Source organism: Pseudophryne corroboree, chromosome 5, assembly GCF_028390025.1.
Source record: "Pseudophryne corroboree isolate aPseCor3 chromosome 5, aPseCor3.hap2, whole genome shotgun sequence".
Classification (NCBI taxonomy): domain Eukaryota; kingdom Metazoa; phylum Chordata; class Amphibia; order Anura; family Myobatrachidae; genus Pseudophryne; species Pseudophryne corroboree.
In genome coordinates, this window is record NC_086448.1 from 165509362 (window position 1) to 165523724 (window position 14363).

The window sequence follows — 14363 nt, forward strand, 5'->3', positions numbered from 1 at the left end:
TCTGTTCTCACCAAACACCCTCCGCCTGAATCACACCTAGCATCAAGAAACAACTACAGAAGATAATGTGCTATTACCAAGAACAAAGTTGCATGTCTGTACTTGTGGATACCCCAGTGATGTTAGGTCATGGTGTCCTGACAGTAATATAAGAATATTTTATAAAACTATCCCCAAAGTCTCTGAACACTCGCTCTAGTTTTCATTCTTTCAAGAACTAGAGAGGCTCTCTATTGTTGCTGACCAAACAAAACCAAATGTAAAACACAGTTAATGTTAGTGTCTGACATTCATATGCAACACTTAAGTACATAGATAAGAAACAACAACTCACTGTTAAAAAGCGCCCCACAATTTTTAGTTTGTATGGATTCACAAATAATATAAATAGTGAGTATACAGTTCTCCTGGAAGACTGCGCATCCGTAAACACTATGTGTGATAGTGATAATTGAAGAAAAGCAAGGAGGAAAAAACGGACAGCGCTGAGTTCCAGGGAATATATGAGACGATGAGAGCCGACATTCAAAATTAGTACATATTTATTAGTGTTATAGATCAGATAAAAATAAAGTATGAAGATAAAAACTGCAGATAGCCTAAAAACAAATATTATAAATCACCTCTGTATACTCCGTGTCTGGACATAAAATGAGCATAAGTTCGTATCATTAATGAATGAAGAGATTGTCCATAATTGATATGACCGGTATGTGCCTTGCAAATAGCCGGCAAATAAGGATGTGAAGGCAGTCCCGGATGGTGGCTAACTAAGTATGAACACAGAGCCGCTGGCGTAGTGTTTATTTCAAACCACCTGGTTCAAGGTGATTATTTTACCTCTCCTGTGGGCTGGCGATGGGCCGAGCGTCCTCGGCCTGATGTCCTGCGATGCCCACTTGCGCTATGCAGCGTGATGGCCGCCTCCAGCTCACCTCTACTCCGGTGTTACCACTGATACTCCGTCTGCCTTGCTCCGGTACGAGTGCCTCCAAGCCTCCCACCACCGCTGACCGCGGCACTACAACACAACGCTGGCATTATCCTTTACACCTGGGATATCATTTGAACCTCCATCACGCTGCATAGCGCAAGTGGGCATCGCAGGACATCAGGCCGAGGACGCTCGGCCCATCGCCAGCCCACAGGAGAGGTAAAATAATCACCTTGAACCAGGTGGTTTGAAATAAACACTACGCCAGCGGCTCTGTGTTCATACTTAGTTAGCCACCATCCGGGACTGCCTTCACATCCTTATTTGCCGGCTATTTGCAAGGCACATACCGGTCATATCAATTATGGACAATTTCTTCATTCATTAATGATACGAACTTATGCTCATTTTATGTCCAGACACGGAGTATACAGAGGCGATTTATAATATTTGTTTTTAGGCTATCTGCAGTTTTTATCTTCATACTTTATTTTTATCTGATTTATAACACTAATAAATATGTACTAATTTTGAATGTCGGCTCTCATCGTCTCATATATTCCTTGGAACTCAGCGCTGTCCGTTTTTTCCTCCTTACTTAAGTACATATCTTTGTTTCTAATGGCTTGTTTTATCAAAGTAATAATGTAAGCATAGCTACTAGTGTTCAGACGTGTGTGTGTGTGTGTGTGTGTGTGTGTGTGTGTGTGTGTGTGTGTGTGTGTGTGTGTGTGTGTGTGTGTGTGTGTGATTTGATGTGCCCCACAGTAAACATGTGACTATCAACTTCTGATCACACAGTCACCAAACCCTGAGGGTGTGAGCCCCGCGACTAGTTGCGGTGCTACTGTGTGCACTAACAGCACTGTGTCAGGAAATACCGTTCACTGCAACTAAGTAAAGTCTACACTATCACAATGTCAGCATTGCTATATGGGTTAGGGTAAACGGTAGGGTTGCAGTTGGGATTAAGGACAGAATTACAGGAAACAGTGAAAATCTAAATGTCAATATTATAATGTCTACATAACCTATGCCTAACAAATACACAGGTGACGTTTCTGAACTGTGTCGTAAACTATTTAACCAGCACAATCTCTTTTTTCTTTTAATGAGGCATTTATGCCTAGTATACACATCTCGATGCCAGAATGAATAAGTGTGTGTGTGTGTGTATGCGTGTGTGTGTATATATATATATATATATATATATATACACACACACACACACACACAGCAGGTAAAATAAGTATTGAACTTATAAAGTTTTTGCTCTGTAAATATATTTGTAATGGGGCTATTGCAATTAAATTTTCACCAAATATCAGCAACAATTCTTGCAATCCACACATGCAAAGAAAACAATCCACAGATGTCCAAAAATGAATTGCAGTAAAAAAAATTGCCGAAAATGTGTCTGTCACAATGCAATGCAACTAGGGCACATCAGGAGATGGTGCGGATTAATTTGATATATGACACGTATATATCTGTGCGTGAATGCATGGGACCAGACAGCTTTATTACAATATATATATATATATATATATATATATATATATATATATATATATATACACACACACACATTTATTAATGTAAAATGAATGCTGCTGTTGTGAATATTTTATTTTAAAAATACTATTAAGGGGTAGTATCCGTTTTATTCATTTTAAAAGCCCTGCAGTACGCGGAGTCATTTCAGCAGCTTTCAGATGCTGCTCACCATGGTTTTGGCTGGAGAGTAAGCCGAGTCCCTGGCACCTTTCGGGATGAGCACTTTATGTGGCTGCTCTCATCACAAGAACTTCCTGGAGCCTCTCAGAAAAGAGCCAAATTGATTTATCTTGGAACAACTCTAGTGTCCCTGTGTGCTGCTGATGTAATCTCTCGCAGCGCTGGTGTGGCCAGGGGCCAAGAGCCAGCACTGAGCCTGTCTTGTGCTGCACACATCTGATTGGCTGCCAGAGCTGGCAGCAAGCCGGGGTCATGATCAGAAAGGAAGTGGGAAAACAACAGAGGGCAGACCCTCACACAGTCGCTGGGGGAGGGGGGGGGGATTGCCAGTGATCAACTTGTCATAGTAGTGGATAAGCAATCACCAGAACAACCCGGCATTGATAGTAGACTTATCTGCACACCGAATCAAGTTAAGTACTTGAGGTAAAAATGTCATTCCAGCAATATACCTTATCTGGGAGTTGAATTCCAAAGTTAACATGTTAATAGGGGGGGGGGGGGGGAGGGGTGTGTGTGTGTGTGCGTGTGCGTGTGCGTGTGCGTGTGTGTGTGTGTGTGTGTGTATATATGCACACATACATAAATACATATGCACACACACACTGATCAGAGTTTATATGAAGTAAAACAATCAACATATTTTCGAACTACTCTTTGATCACGTTCATGGACACAGCACTGCCCTTCATGCACCCCCAATACTGATCTCAGTGTGGCAGTCTGCAGCATTTATTTGGAGGGGATCACATAGCCAGTCACCCGCTGAATAATACAGAGCTGTTCCCTGAAAATGGCATGCGATTGCAGGTGTTGTACTGATACACAAAAGCAGCAGCCTGGACTGCAGTGAAAGTGTTAAACCCGCGCAGAAATTGGGAAGTGTTGTTTGTGTTGGTGTGGAGATCAGCACTATTACTGGAGCACAGCTACAGCTGCTGCCGGGAGATGAAACACACCACAGGGTCCTGCAGCCTCCCCCTGCAGTAATAACTGGATCATACAGCTAAAGCAAGAGCAATTCAACTCTCTGCTGTTCTGCTTTTGACTCCGCTGTACAAAACACAGCACCATTTACCTAATCTTCTCGAGAAAATTAGTATTTACATAAGGCAGCACAGTGCAGTACGTTTGTGTGTGCTGCCAGTAAAACACATGGTACAGAAGTTAGTATACAAATACCAGAATTTGACTTCAGAATGTACAATACAATTAATTAGAGAAACTCCAGGGGGAGGAGCCATGTTCGAACAGGGTATCCGAAATGTCTGCTCGCCACCGGGTTACTAAAGATAGTAGTTGGTGGCGTGGATAGTAGAAGAACTATCCCGCTGGTCTAGCTCCTCCCCCTGATGTCATAGGTCTTTTAGGCCACTTGATTCTAGCATCTACCATTCATTTTTATCACACAGACACACATTTATTTTCAGAGTATTAAAGAAGTGTAACTGTAAAATGTATTCTCTTATTGGTATGTAAATCCTCAAATGCATATATATATATATATATATATATATATATATATATATATATATATATATAAAAAAAACTGAACTAATTATTCTGGCTGGTTTAGAACTTTAATCAGAAATTTACTGCTAACAGTTTGTGTTAGGGAATATATAGATAATAGAAAGAAATATGCATCCTCAACAGGTTATTCTTCCACTAAGGGAGGAATTTAGCCACTGACTAGTTGCTGTGTCCTTGTGTAACAACACTGTAAAGATGTACACTCAAGGCCTCCATCAGGAGGGGGACTGTCGGGACTAGAATCCCGGGCTCTGACAGAACAAGGGCCCCGCACCTGGCTCACAGCAGCAGCATACTCTCAGGGCTGGACGTGGCGGTATCCCAGGGGCCCCACTTTGCGGAAAACATTGCCATGACTGGCGGCTCCTTGCACCAGAAACGCAGTTTGTGTGGGCTGTTTCGTTTTTTTGAGACAGAGACATCAAAAGAACCACCTATTAATCCTGATTATCCTGCTGCTCAACTGGTGCCGTATTCTACTCCAACCTCATTTCCACTTGATTTTGCAGAATACAGTTGATATATTTGACAACGCCAGCGGAATAGTAAACATGCTAATTGGAGGCAATTCTGCAAAATACAGGTTATTCATCCAAATGAATATTAGAAAGGTTTAAACCACTGGAAACAACCAATGGCATCTAACAATCGGATTTCAAAGCTGTATCTGCTTTCAGCAGAACAAAACCAAAGTCCCTCCGCAACCAGTCCCCGTGCAGCAACCTGCTGCAGACATACAATGCAAAGCCGCTGATATAGATCGAGTGAATAAAAATACATAGAGGGGGAGGGGGGGGGGGGGGGCGCATTCTTGGTGATTTCAAACACCTCATCACACCCTGCGGTGAAGGGGCTGGAACAGCTGCCAGCACACATCTTGACACAGATCTCTTATTTCTGATCCCTGTGTCATCATGTTGCCCCCTGAGGTTTTATTAACAGGTGGATGACCAGAGGCAGAGCAGAGCTCCTTTACGGACTGGATCAACTCCATTGACGGGATTAACGTTACAATGTTCACTAGAAGATCGGGAAGTGAGGACGCTCACAGTAACCAATCTGGGGGCCCATTTATCACCATCCGCATCCATAGATGTGCTGTGAAAATATCGGCAAAACTTGCAATGCGATAATTGAGAACATTGCATGGATGTATCAATTATGGCATGCAGGGACAGAGCTTGCAAGAAAGCTCTCCCTGCGAATGCCCTCCGCAGCATCATTGGGGTATTTATTTATTTTTTGAAAAAAATACCCCAGTGTACTGCTGTGCATGCGCCGCCATCAGTCGCTACCGCTGTACTGCTGCACATGCACCGCCATCAGTCGCTACTGGGGTATTTCCCGACTTGTCAGAAAAAATGAGGCTGGATTGAAAGACATCTTTCCTTCCAACAAGATTAGTTTCCAACTCTAATTGAATATACCCCTTGGTGTACAGCATACTTTGCTGGTTAGCCGCACCATGATATCCTGACAAAATATATCACAAAACATGCATCTTATTCAGAGTATTAGTAAAGTAACAAAAGTACAACACAGGGGCACCCTGTATGCTGCCGCTGGCATTTCATGTAGCTCCTGTGTGCCTATCATTCGATGATCAATGTAACGGCAAGAGACAGAGGTCCCATGAGAACTTCAGTTAAATCACGGATTTAACCAGGTTTGTCTGAACAGTTTTTTGTCCATTTTCCAGTATTTGGGAGCATGTGGTTGATTGTCATTTGCTCTCACCATTACCAGATTTTCATTCCAACCAGGCAGATCTGGCAGATTATCTGCCAGACATTTGTATAGTGTATGCCCAGTTTAAGACGCCCACCTTGACAGTCTGCAGACGCTGTAATACAACCTTGTCCCATCAAAACTTGCACTAGGCCAATGGTATGTGCTAATTTTCTGTCAGAGCATAGCTTCCAAAAAGAGTATGCTTGAGCATCAGTGACACACACCGCGGCACTCCCATGACATGGACCATCTCTGTACGTCATTTTAGCCACGTAACAACTCCCCACCTAGAACACCAAGCAGTTTTCCGAGACAATCGCAGCAGCACATATGCGGACACAGTAACACATGCGCCGTGCAAGTTTTGGTTTTTTTTCACTCGCGCACAATAGCAAAATAATACATTTCTCACCTACTGGATCATCAATATTGTGTGGGACTCTGAATCAGGGCCCGTATGTATATACACAATTAATGGCATTTTCACATATAGGGGTCGCTTCAAATATTTTAGCCCGCAGTTACCACTAGGGGGCACAAAACGGAGCAATTCAATTGTTGCTCAATTTAAACACCCAGTAGCTGTAGGGCTGACTTTTCGTTAATGAACGAGATATCATTCATATCTTTAAGCGTGTAGGCACCAACGATGAACGATGAGCGGCCCTGCGCTCGTTCATCGTTGGTGCCGGCTCGTTCATACCTGCAGTTCAATATGGACAATCTTGTCCATATTAGCATGCAGGGCTATGGAGCCGGGTGATGGGGGGGGGGAATTAAGAAATCCCCTCCCCCCCCCACCCCCTTCGGACAGCTCGACAGCCAGTCACTGAGTGCGTAGGGCCCTTATCTCCAACTGATGTATGGCTACCACTTACTACAGTGAGATACAATATATCATCACTGTACTGCAAGATAAGTTACAAAGGAATCTTCATAAACAGACATACCAGAGTTTTCTCTAACGTCCTAGTGGATGCTGGGGACTCCGAAAGGACCATGGGGAATAGCGGCTCCGCAGGAGACTGGGCACAAAGTAAAAGCTTTAGGACTAGCTGGTGTGCACTGGCTACTCCCCCTATGACCCTCCTCCAAGCCTCAGTTAGATTTTGTGCCCGAACGAGAAGGGTGCAATCTAGGTGGCTCTCCTGAGCTGCTTAGAGTAAAAGTTTAAATAGGTTTTTTATTTTCAGTGAGTACTGCTGGCAACAGGCTCACTGCATCGAGGGACTTAGGGGAGAGAAACGAACTCACCTGCGTGCAGAGTGGATTGGGTTTCTTAGGCTACTGGACATTAGCTCCAGAGGGACGATCACAGGCCCAGCCATGGATGGGTCCCGGAGCCGCGCCGCCGGCCCCCTTACAGATGCTGAAGCAAGAAGAGGTCCATAAATCGGCGGCAGAAGACTTTCCTGTCTTCATAAGGTAGCGCACAGCACTGCAGCTGTGCGCCATTGCTCTCAGCACACTTCACACTCTGGTCACTGAGGGTGCAGGACGCTGGGGGGGGCGTCCTGGGAAGCAATGAATTTACCTTAGTTGGCGAAAAATACATCACATATAGCTCCTGGGCTATATGGATGTATTTAACCCCTGCCAGTTTTCCAGTAAAAAGCGGGAGAAGAGCCCGCCGTGAAGGGGGCGGGGCCTATCTCCTCAGCACACAGCGCCATTTTTCCCACACAGCTCCGCTGGTAGGAAGGCTCCCAGAATCTCCCCTGCATCCTGCAACTACAGAAACAGGGTAAAAAAGAGAGGGGGGCACTTATTTGGCAAAATAACAGATATAAGCAGCTATAAGGGATAGACACTTATTGTAAGGTTGTCCCTATACATATATAGCGCTCTGGTGTGTGCTGGCAAACTCTCCCTCTGTCTCCCCAAAGGGCTAAGTGGGTCCTGTCCTCTATCAGAGCATTCCCTGTGTGTGTGCTGGGTGTCGGTACGTGTGTGTCGACATGTATGAGGAGGAAAATGATGTGGAGGCGGAGCAGAGTGTCTGTAACAGTGATGTCACCCCCTAGGGGGTCGACACCTGAGTGGATGTACTGTTGAAAATTACGTGATAGTGTCAGCTCTATATAAAAAAAACAGTGGTTGACATGAGACAGCCGGCTACTCAGCTTGTGCCTGTCCAGACGTCTCATAGGCCGTCAGGCAGATGGCAGATACAGACGCCGACACGGATACTGACTCCTGTGTCGACGGTGAAGAGACAACCGTGATTTCCAGTAGGGCCACACGTTACATGATTGAGACAATGGAAAATGTTTTATACATTTCTGATAATATGAGTACCACCAAAAAAGGGGTATTATGTTCGGTGAGGGAAAAACTACCTGTAGTTTTCCTGAATCTGAGAAATAAAATGTGTGATGATGCGTGGGTTTCCCCCCGATAACAATTAATAATTTCTTAAAAAGTATTGGCTGCATACCCTTTCCCGCCAGAGGTTAGGATGCATTGGGAAACACCCCCTTGGGGGGATAAGGCGCTCACACGCTTGTAAGAACAAGGGCTCTACCCTATCATGAGATGGCCGCCCTTAAGGATCCTGCTGATAGAAAGCAGGAGGGTATCCAAAAAAAGGTATTTACACACATACTGGTGTTATACTGCGACCAGCTATCGCCTCAGCCTGGAGGTGCAGTGCTGGGTTGGCATGGTCGGATTCCCTGACTGGAAATATTGATATCCTAGATAAGGATAGTATATTATTGCCTATAGAGCATTTAAAAGATGCATTTCTATATATGCATGATGCACAGCGGAATAATTGCCGACTGGCATCAAGTATAAGTGCGTTGTCCAATTCTACCAGTAAAATGGTCAGGTGATGCGGATTCCAAACATCATTTGGAAGTATTGCCTTTGAAAGGGGACATTTGGGGTCGTTCTTTTAGACCTGGTGGCCACGGCAACAGCTGGGAAATCCACGTTTGTACCCCAGGTCGCCTCTCAAAATAAGACGCCGTATTATCAGGCGCAGTCCTTTGTTGGCAAGCGGACAAAAGGTTCCTCTTTTCTGCTCGTGACAGAGGGAGAGGAAAAAGGCTGCAGAGATCAGCCAGTTCCCAGGAACAGAAACCCTTTCCAGCCTCTGCCAAGCCCTCAGTATGACGCTAGGGCTTTACAAGCTCAGGCACGGTGGGGGCCCATTCTCAATGAATTTCAGTGCGCAGTGGGCTCACTCGCAAGTAGACCCCTGGATCCTTCAGGTAATATCTCAGGGGTACATATTGGAATTCGAGACGTCTCCCCCTCGCCGTTTCCAAAAGTCGACTTTACCGACGTCTCCCTCTGACAGGGAGGCAGTTTTGGAAGCCATTCACAAGCTGTATTCCCAGCAGGTGATAATCAAGGTACCCCTCCTGCAACAGGGAACGGGGTATTATTCCACACTATTGTGGTACCGAAGCCAGACGGCTCGGTGAGACCGATTCTAAAATCTAAAATCTTTGAACACTTACATACAGAGGTTCAAATTCAAGATTGAGTCACTCAGAGCAGTGATTGCGAACCTGGAAGAAGGGGACTACATGATGTCTCGGGACATCAAGGATGCTTACCTTCATGTCAAAATTTACCCTTCTCACCAAGGGTACCTCAGGGTTTATGGTACAGAACTGTCACTATCAGTTCAGACGCTGCCGTAGGGATGGTCCACGGCACCCCGGGTCTTTACCAAGGTAATGGCCGAAATGATAATGTTCCTTCGAAGGAAGGGAATTTTAGTTATCCCTTACTTGGACGATTCCCTGATAAGGGTAAGATCCAGGGAACAGTTGGAGGTCGGTGTAGCACTATCTCAGATAGTGTTGCGGCAGCACGATTGGATTCTCAATATTCCAAAATCGCAGCTGGTTCCGTCGACGTGTCTTCTGTTCCTAGGGATGATCCTGGACACAGTCCAGAAAAAGGTGTTTCTCCCGGAGGAGAAAGCCAGGGAGTTATCCGAGCTAGTCAGGAACCTCCTCAAACCGAGCCAAGTCTCAGTGCATCAATGCACAAGGGTTCTGGGTAAAATGGGGGCTTCCTACGAAGCAATCCCATTCGGCAGATTCCACGCAAGAACTTTCCAGTGGGACCTGCTGGACAAATGGTCCGGGTCGCATCTTCAGATGCATCAGCGGATAACCCTGTCACCAAGGACAAGGGTGTCCCTCCTGTGGTGGTTGCAGAGTGCTCATCTTCTAGAGGGCCGCAGATTCGGCATTCAGGACTGGGTCCTGGTAACCACGGATGCCAGCCTGCGAGGCTGGGGAGCAGTCACACAGGAAAGGAATATCCAGGACTTATGGTCAAGCCTGGAGACATCACTTCACATAAATATCCTGAAGCTAAGGGACATTTACAATGCTCTAAGCTTAGCAAGACCTTTGCTTCAAGGATAGCCGGTGTTGATCCAGTCGGACAACATCACGGCAGTCACCCACGTAAACAGACAGGGTGGCACAAGAAGCAGAAGGGCAATGACAGAAGCTGCAAGGATTCTTCGCTGGGCGGAAAATCATGGGATAGCACTGTCAGCAGTATTCATTCCGGGAGTGGACAACTGGGAAGCAGACTTCCCCAGCACGACCTCCACCCGGGGAGAGTGGGGACTTCACCCAGAAGTCTTCCACAGGATTATAAACCGTTGGGAAAAACTCGACAGGTATTGCGCCAGGTCCAGGGACCCTCAGGCAATAGCTGTAGACGCTCTGGTAACACCGTGGGTGTACCAGTCAGGGTATGTGTTTCCTCCTCTGCCTCTCATACCCAAGGTACTGAGATTGATAAGATGGTGAGGAGTAAGCACTATATTCGTGGCTCCGGATTGGCCAAGAAGGACTTGGTAACCGGAACTTCAAGAGATGCTCACGGAGGATCCGTGGCCTCTACCTCTAAGAAGGGACCTGCTCCAGCAAGGACCCTGTCTGTTCCAAGACTTACCGCGGCTGCGTTTGACGGCATGGCGGTTGAACGCCGGATCCTGAAGGAAAAAGGGCATTCCGGATGAAGTCATCCCTATCCTGATCAAAGCCAGGAAGGATGTAACCGCAAAAACATTATCACCGCAATTGGCGAAAATATGTTGCGTGGTGCGAGGCCAGTAAGGCCCGACGGTGGAAATTCGACTGGGTCGATTCCTACATTTCCTGCAAACAGGAGTGTCTATGGGCCTGAAATTGGGGTCCATTAAGGTTCAAATTTCGGCCCTGTCAATTTTCTTCCAAAAAAAACTAGCTTCAGTCCCTGAAGTTCAGACGTTTGTAAAAGGGGTACTGCATATACAGCCTCCTTTTGTGCCTCCAGTGGCACTTGGGATCTCAATGTAGTTTTTTTTTTTGGATTCCAAAAGTCACATTGGTTTGAACCACTTAAATCTGTGGAGTTAAAATATCTCACATGGAAAGTGGTCATGCTGTTGGCCCTGGCCTGGGCCAGGCGCGTGTCAGAATTGGCGGCTTTATCCTGTAAAAGCCCTTGTCTGATTTTCCATTCGGACAGGGCGGAATTGAGGACTCGTCCTCAATTTCTCCCTAAGGTGTTTTCGGCATTTCACTTAAACCAACCTATTGTGGTGCCTGCGGCTACTAGGGACTTGGAGGATTCCAAGTTGCTGGACGTAGTCAGGGCCCTGAAAATATATGTTTCCAGGACGGCTGGAGTCAGAAAATCTGACTCGCTGTTTATCCTGTATGCACCCAACAAGCTGGGTGCTCCTGCTTCTAAGCAGACGATTGCTCGTTGGATTTGTAGTACAATTCAGCTTGCACATTCTGTGGCAGGCCTGCCACAGCCAAAATCTGTAAAAGCCCATTCCACACGGAAAGTGGGCTCATCTTGGGCGGCTGCCCGAGGGGTCTCGGCTTTACAACTTTGCCGAGCAGCTACTTGGTCAGGGGCAAACACGTTTGCTAAATTCTACAAATTTGATACCCTGGCTGAGGAGGACCTGGAGTTCTCTCATTCGGTGCTGCAGAGTCATCCGCACTCTCCCGCCCGTTTGGGAGCTTTGGTATAATCCCCATGGTCCTTTCGGAGTCCCCAGCATCCACTAGGACGTTAGAGAAAATAAGAATTTACTTACCGATAATTCTATTTCTCATAGTCCGTAGTGGATGCTGGGCGCCCATCCCAAGTGCGGATTGTCTGCATTACTTGTACATAGTTGTTGTTACAAAAATCGGGTTATTGTTGTTGTGAGCCATCTTTTCAGAGGCTCCTTCTGTTATTATGCTGTTAACTGGGTTCAGATCACAAGTTGTACGGTGTGATTGGTGTGGCTGGTAATGAGTCTTACCCGGGATTCAAAATCCTTCCTTATTGTGTACGCTCGTCCGGGCACAGTATCCTAACTGAGGCTTGGAGGAGGGTCATAAGGGGAGGAGCCAGTGCACACCAGCTAGTCCTAAAGCTTTTACTTTGTGCCCAGTCTCCTGCGGAGCCGCTATTCCCCATGGTCCTTTCGGAGTCCCCAGCATCCACTACGGACTACGAGAAATAGAATTATCGGTAAGTAAATTCTTATTTTCTTGAAAAGGAAGATGAACCCACTACAGTAGAGTACATGTGTACTCAGGGTACTAAACAGCTGGCACTCTGTGTTGGGGGAACTTTTCTTTTCCTACTGCACATACAAAAATGTAATGGTGTCAACTCCACAATTTTTTGGGCAGGGTGCTGATCAGTGGGGAGGGCACATTTTAACTATGATGAGTAAAATTTTGGACACAGCTCATCGCTAAAGCTGATGTACAGTTATCTTAATACTCAAAACGTAGTAATGTTACATTATATGTACTATAATAATGCCTTCAATTGATATTATACCACAACAGCTGTGACCCCAATTCACAATCATGACAGACAGTTCCTATGTGACTTTAGCTTAATCCAGTCCAAGTCTTAGGGCAAATAGTAGCAGATGTACTGGAGACTATCAGTTTAATTATTTCACTGGTTTCCATGCTAGAGTTTAACAAAGTACTATAATTCACTGAACTCACATTATAAACAGGCACTTAAATTAGCCAGCTTCACACTTGTTAGAGCCAGTGGCCTCCCAAGCTCAGACAAAAACTCTGATTACAGCTAGTGACCCAAAATTGTAGACAAGACCCCAACTTAAGGTGTGTGTCGCAGATTCCAAGACATCAGACAAGACCCCATTCATATTAGAATGCAGTACACAAAGTGGAAAGCTGCTCAATCAGATTGTAATGTCACTCAGGTGCTAAAAGGGGAGGGGTAATTCTAGGGGTAACTAGGTATGGGCACCCCCGGCCCATACCTAGTATTAGGGACCCCCAGTGACGGAGAACCCTTGTCGATCGGCCTGGGGGCTTAACCCTATATCTGCAGATATACGCAACTAAGATCTCCGTATTATCTGACTATTATTATGTAGAAATATTATTCACTCGGTGTGCATTAGGGAACACAGTTATTTTCCTACACAGAATTACCCCTCCCCTTTTAGCACCTGAGTGACATTACAATCTGATTGAGCAGCTTTCCACTTTGTGTATTGTATATAGAGAGGCATAAATGGGTCAGCATTAGGAGGGATTGCTGACTCCAGAAGTGCCATAGGGGAAGCCAGGGGTATCCCCAGGTAAGCTGGCTCCCAGATGCTGTAGGTGCCATTACCATGTGGCCTTACACTGGGAATTTAACCCAGATATATTTGTAATTATTTATGGGGTGGGTGTGGGGTGCGGTGGCCCCTGTGTCGGTATGGCTGGGCTGCTTCAGGTCGGCACACCCTAACACTTTATTAACACTTATTATTTTTCCTATCACTTTGTATACATTATTTTAATCACACCACTTACATAGCACTTCTGTGCTTCTTATTAACCCTTATTAATTCTCACCTGTGTGCTGACCTGGGGTGGCCGACCTGTGCCGACATCGTGGGGTCCTGCACCCCCGGCCCATACCTAGTATTAGGGACCCCCAGTGACGGAGAAGCCTTGTCGATCGGCCTGGGGGCTTAACCCTATATCTGCAGATATACGCAACTAAGATCTCCGTATTATCTGACTATTATTATGTAGAAATATTATTCACTCGGTGTGCATTAGGGAACACAGTTATTTTCCTATATTAGAATGCAGACAGGACTAGCCTTTATATTAGAGCCAGTGCACCACAGACTTCAAATAGGAGTCCCTTTTCAGATGAGAGCCAGTGGCCCCCAAGTGCCATTCACTCACCAGCATTTTAAGCACCTCTCCAGACATTCCTGGTATAGCGGTACCTCTGCTGCTAAAATTCATAGTGGGTGGTTTTGGTTACCACGGCTACCATCAGGTATGACCCCTCTCCTCCCCGAGTGTGTCAGGACTCTTGAAGGAATCGCCTGACAGTCATCTCAGAAGAGTATGAGGAAGGTGCTCATGGCAGTGGGTACCCGGGGCACGAATCTAACACAACT

General features: G+C 45.8%; 1 protein-coding gene across 9 annotated transcripts in view; it reads right to left on the reverse strand.

Annotated features, from left to right (window-relative positions):
• Positions 1-14363, reverse strand: part of KMT2C (lysine methyltransferase 2C) — a 573154-nt gene that overhangs the window by 361571 nt on the left and 197220 nt on the right. The window lies entirely within an intron of this gene.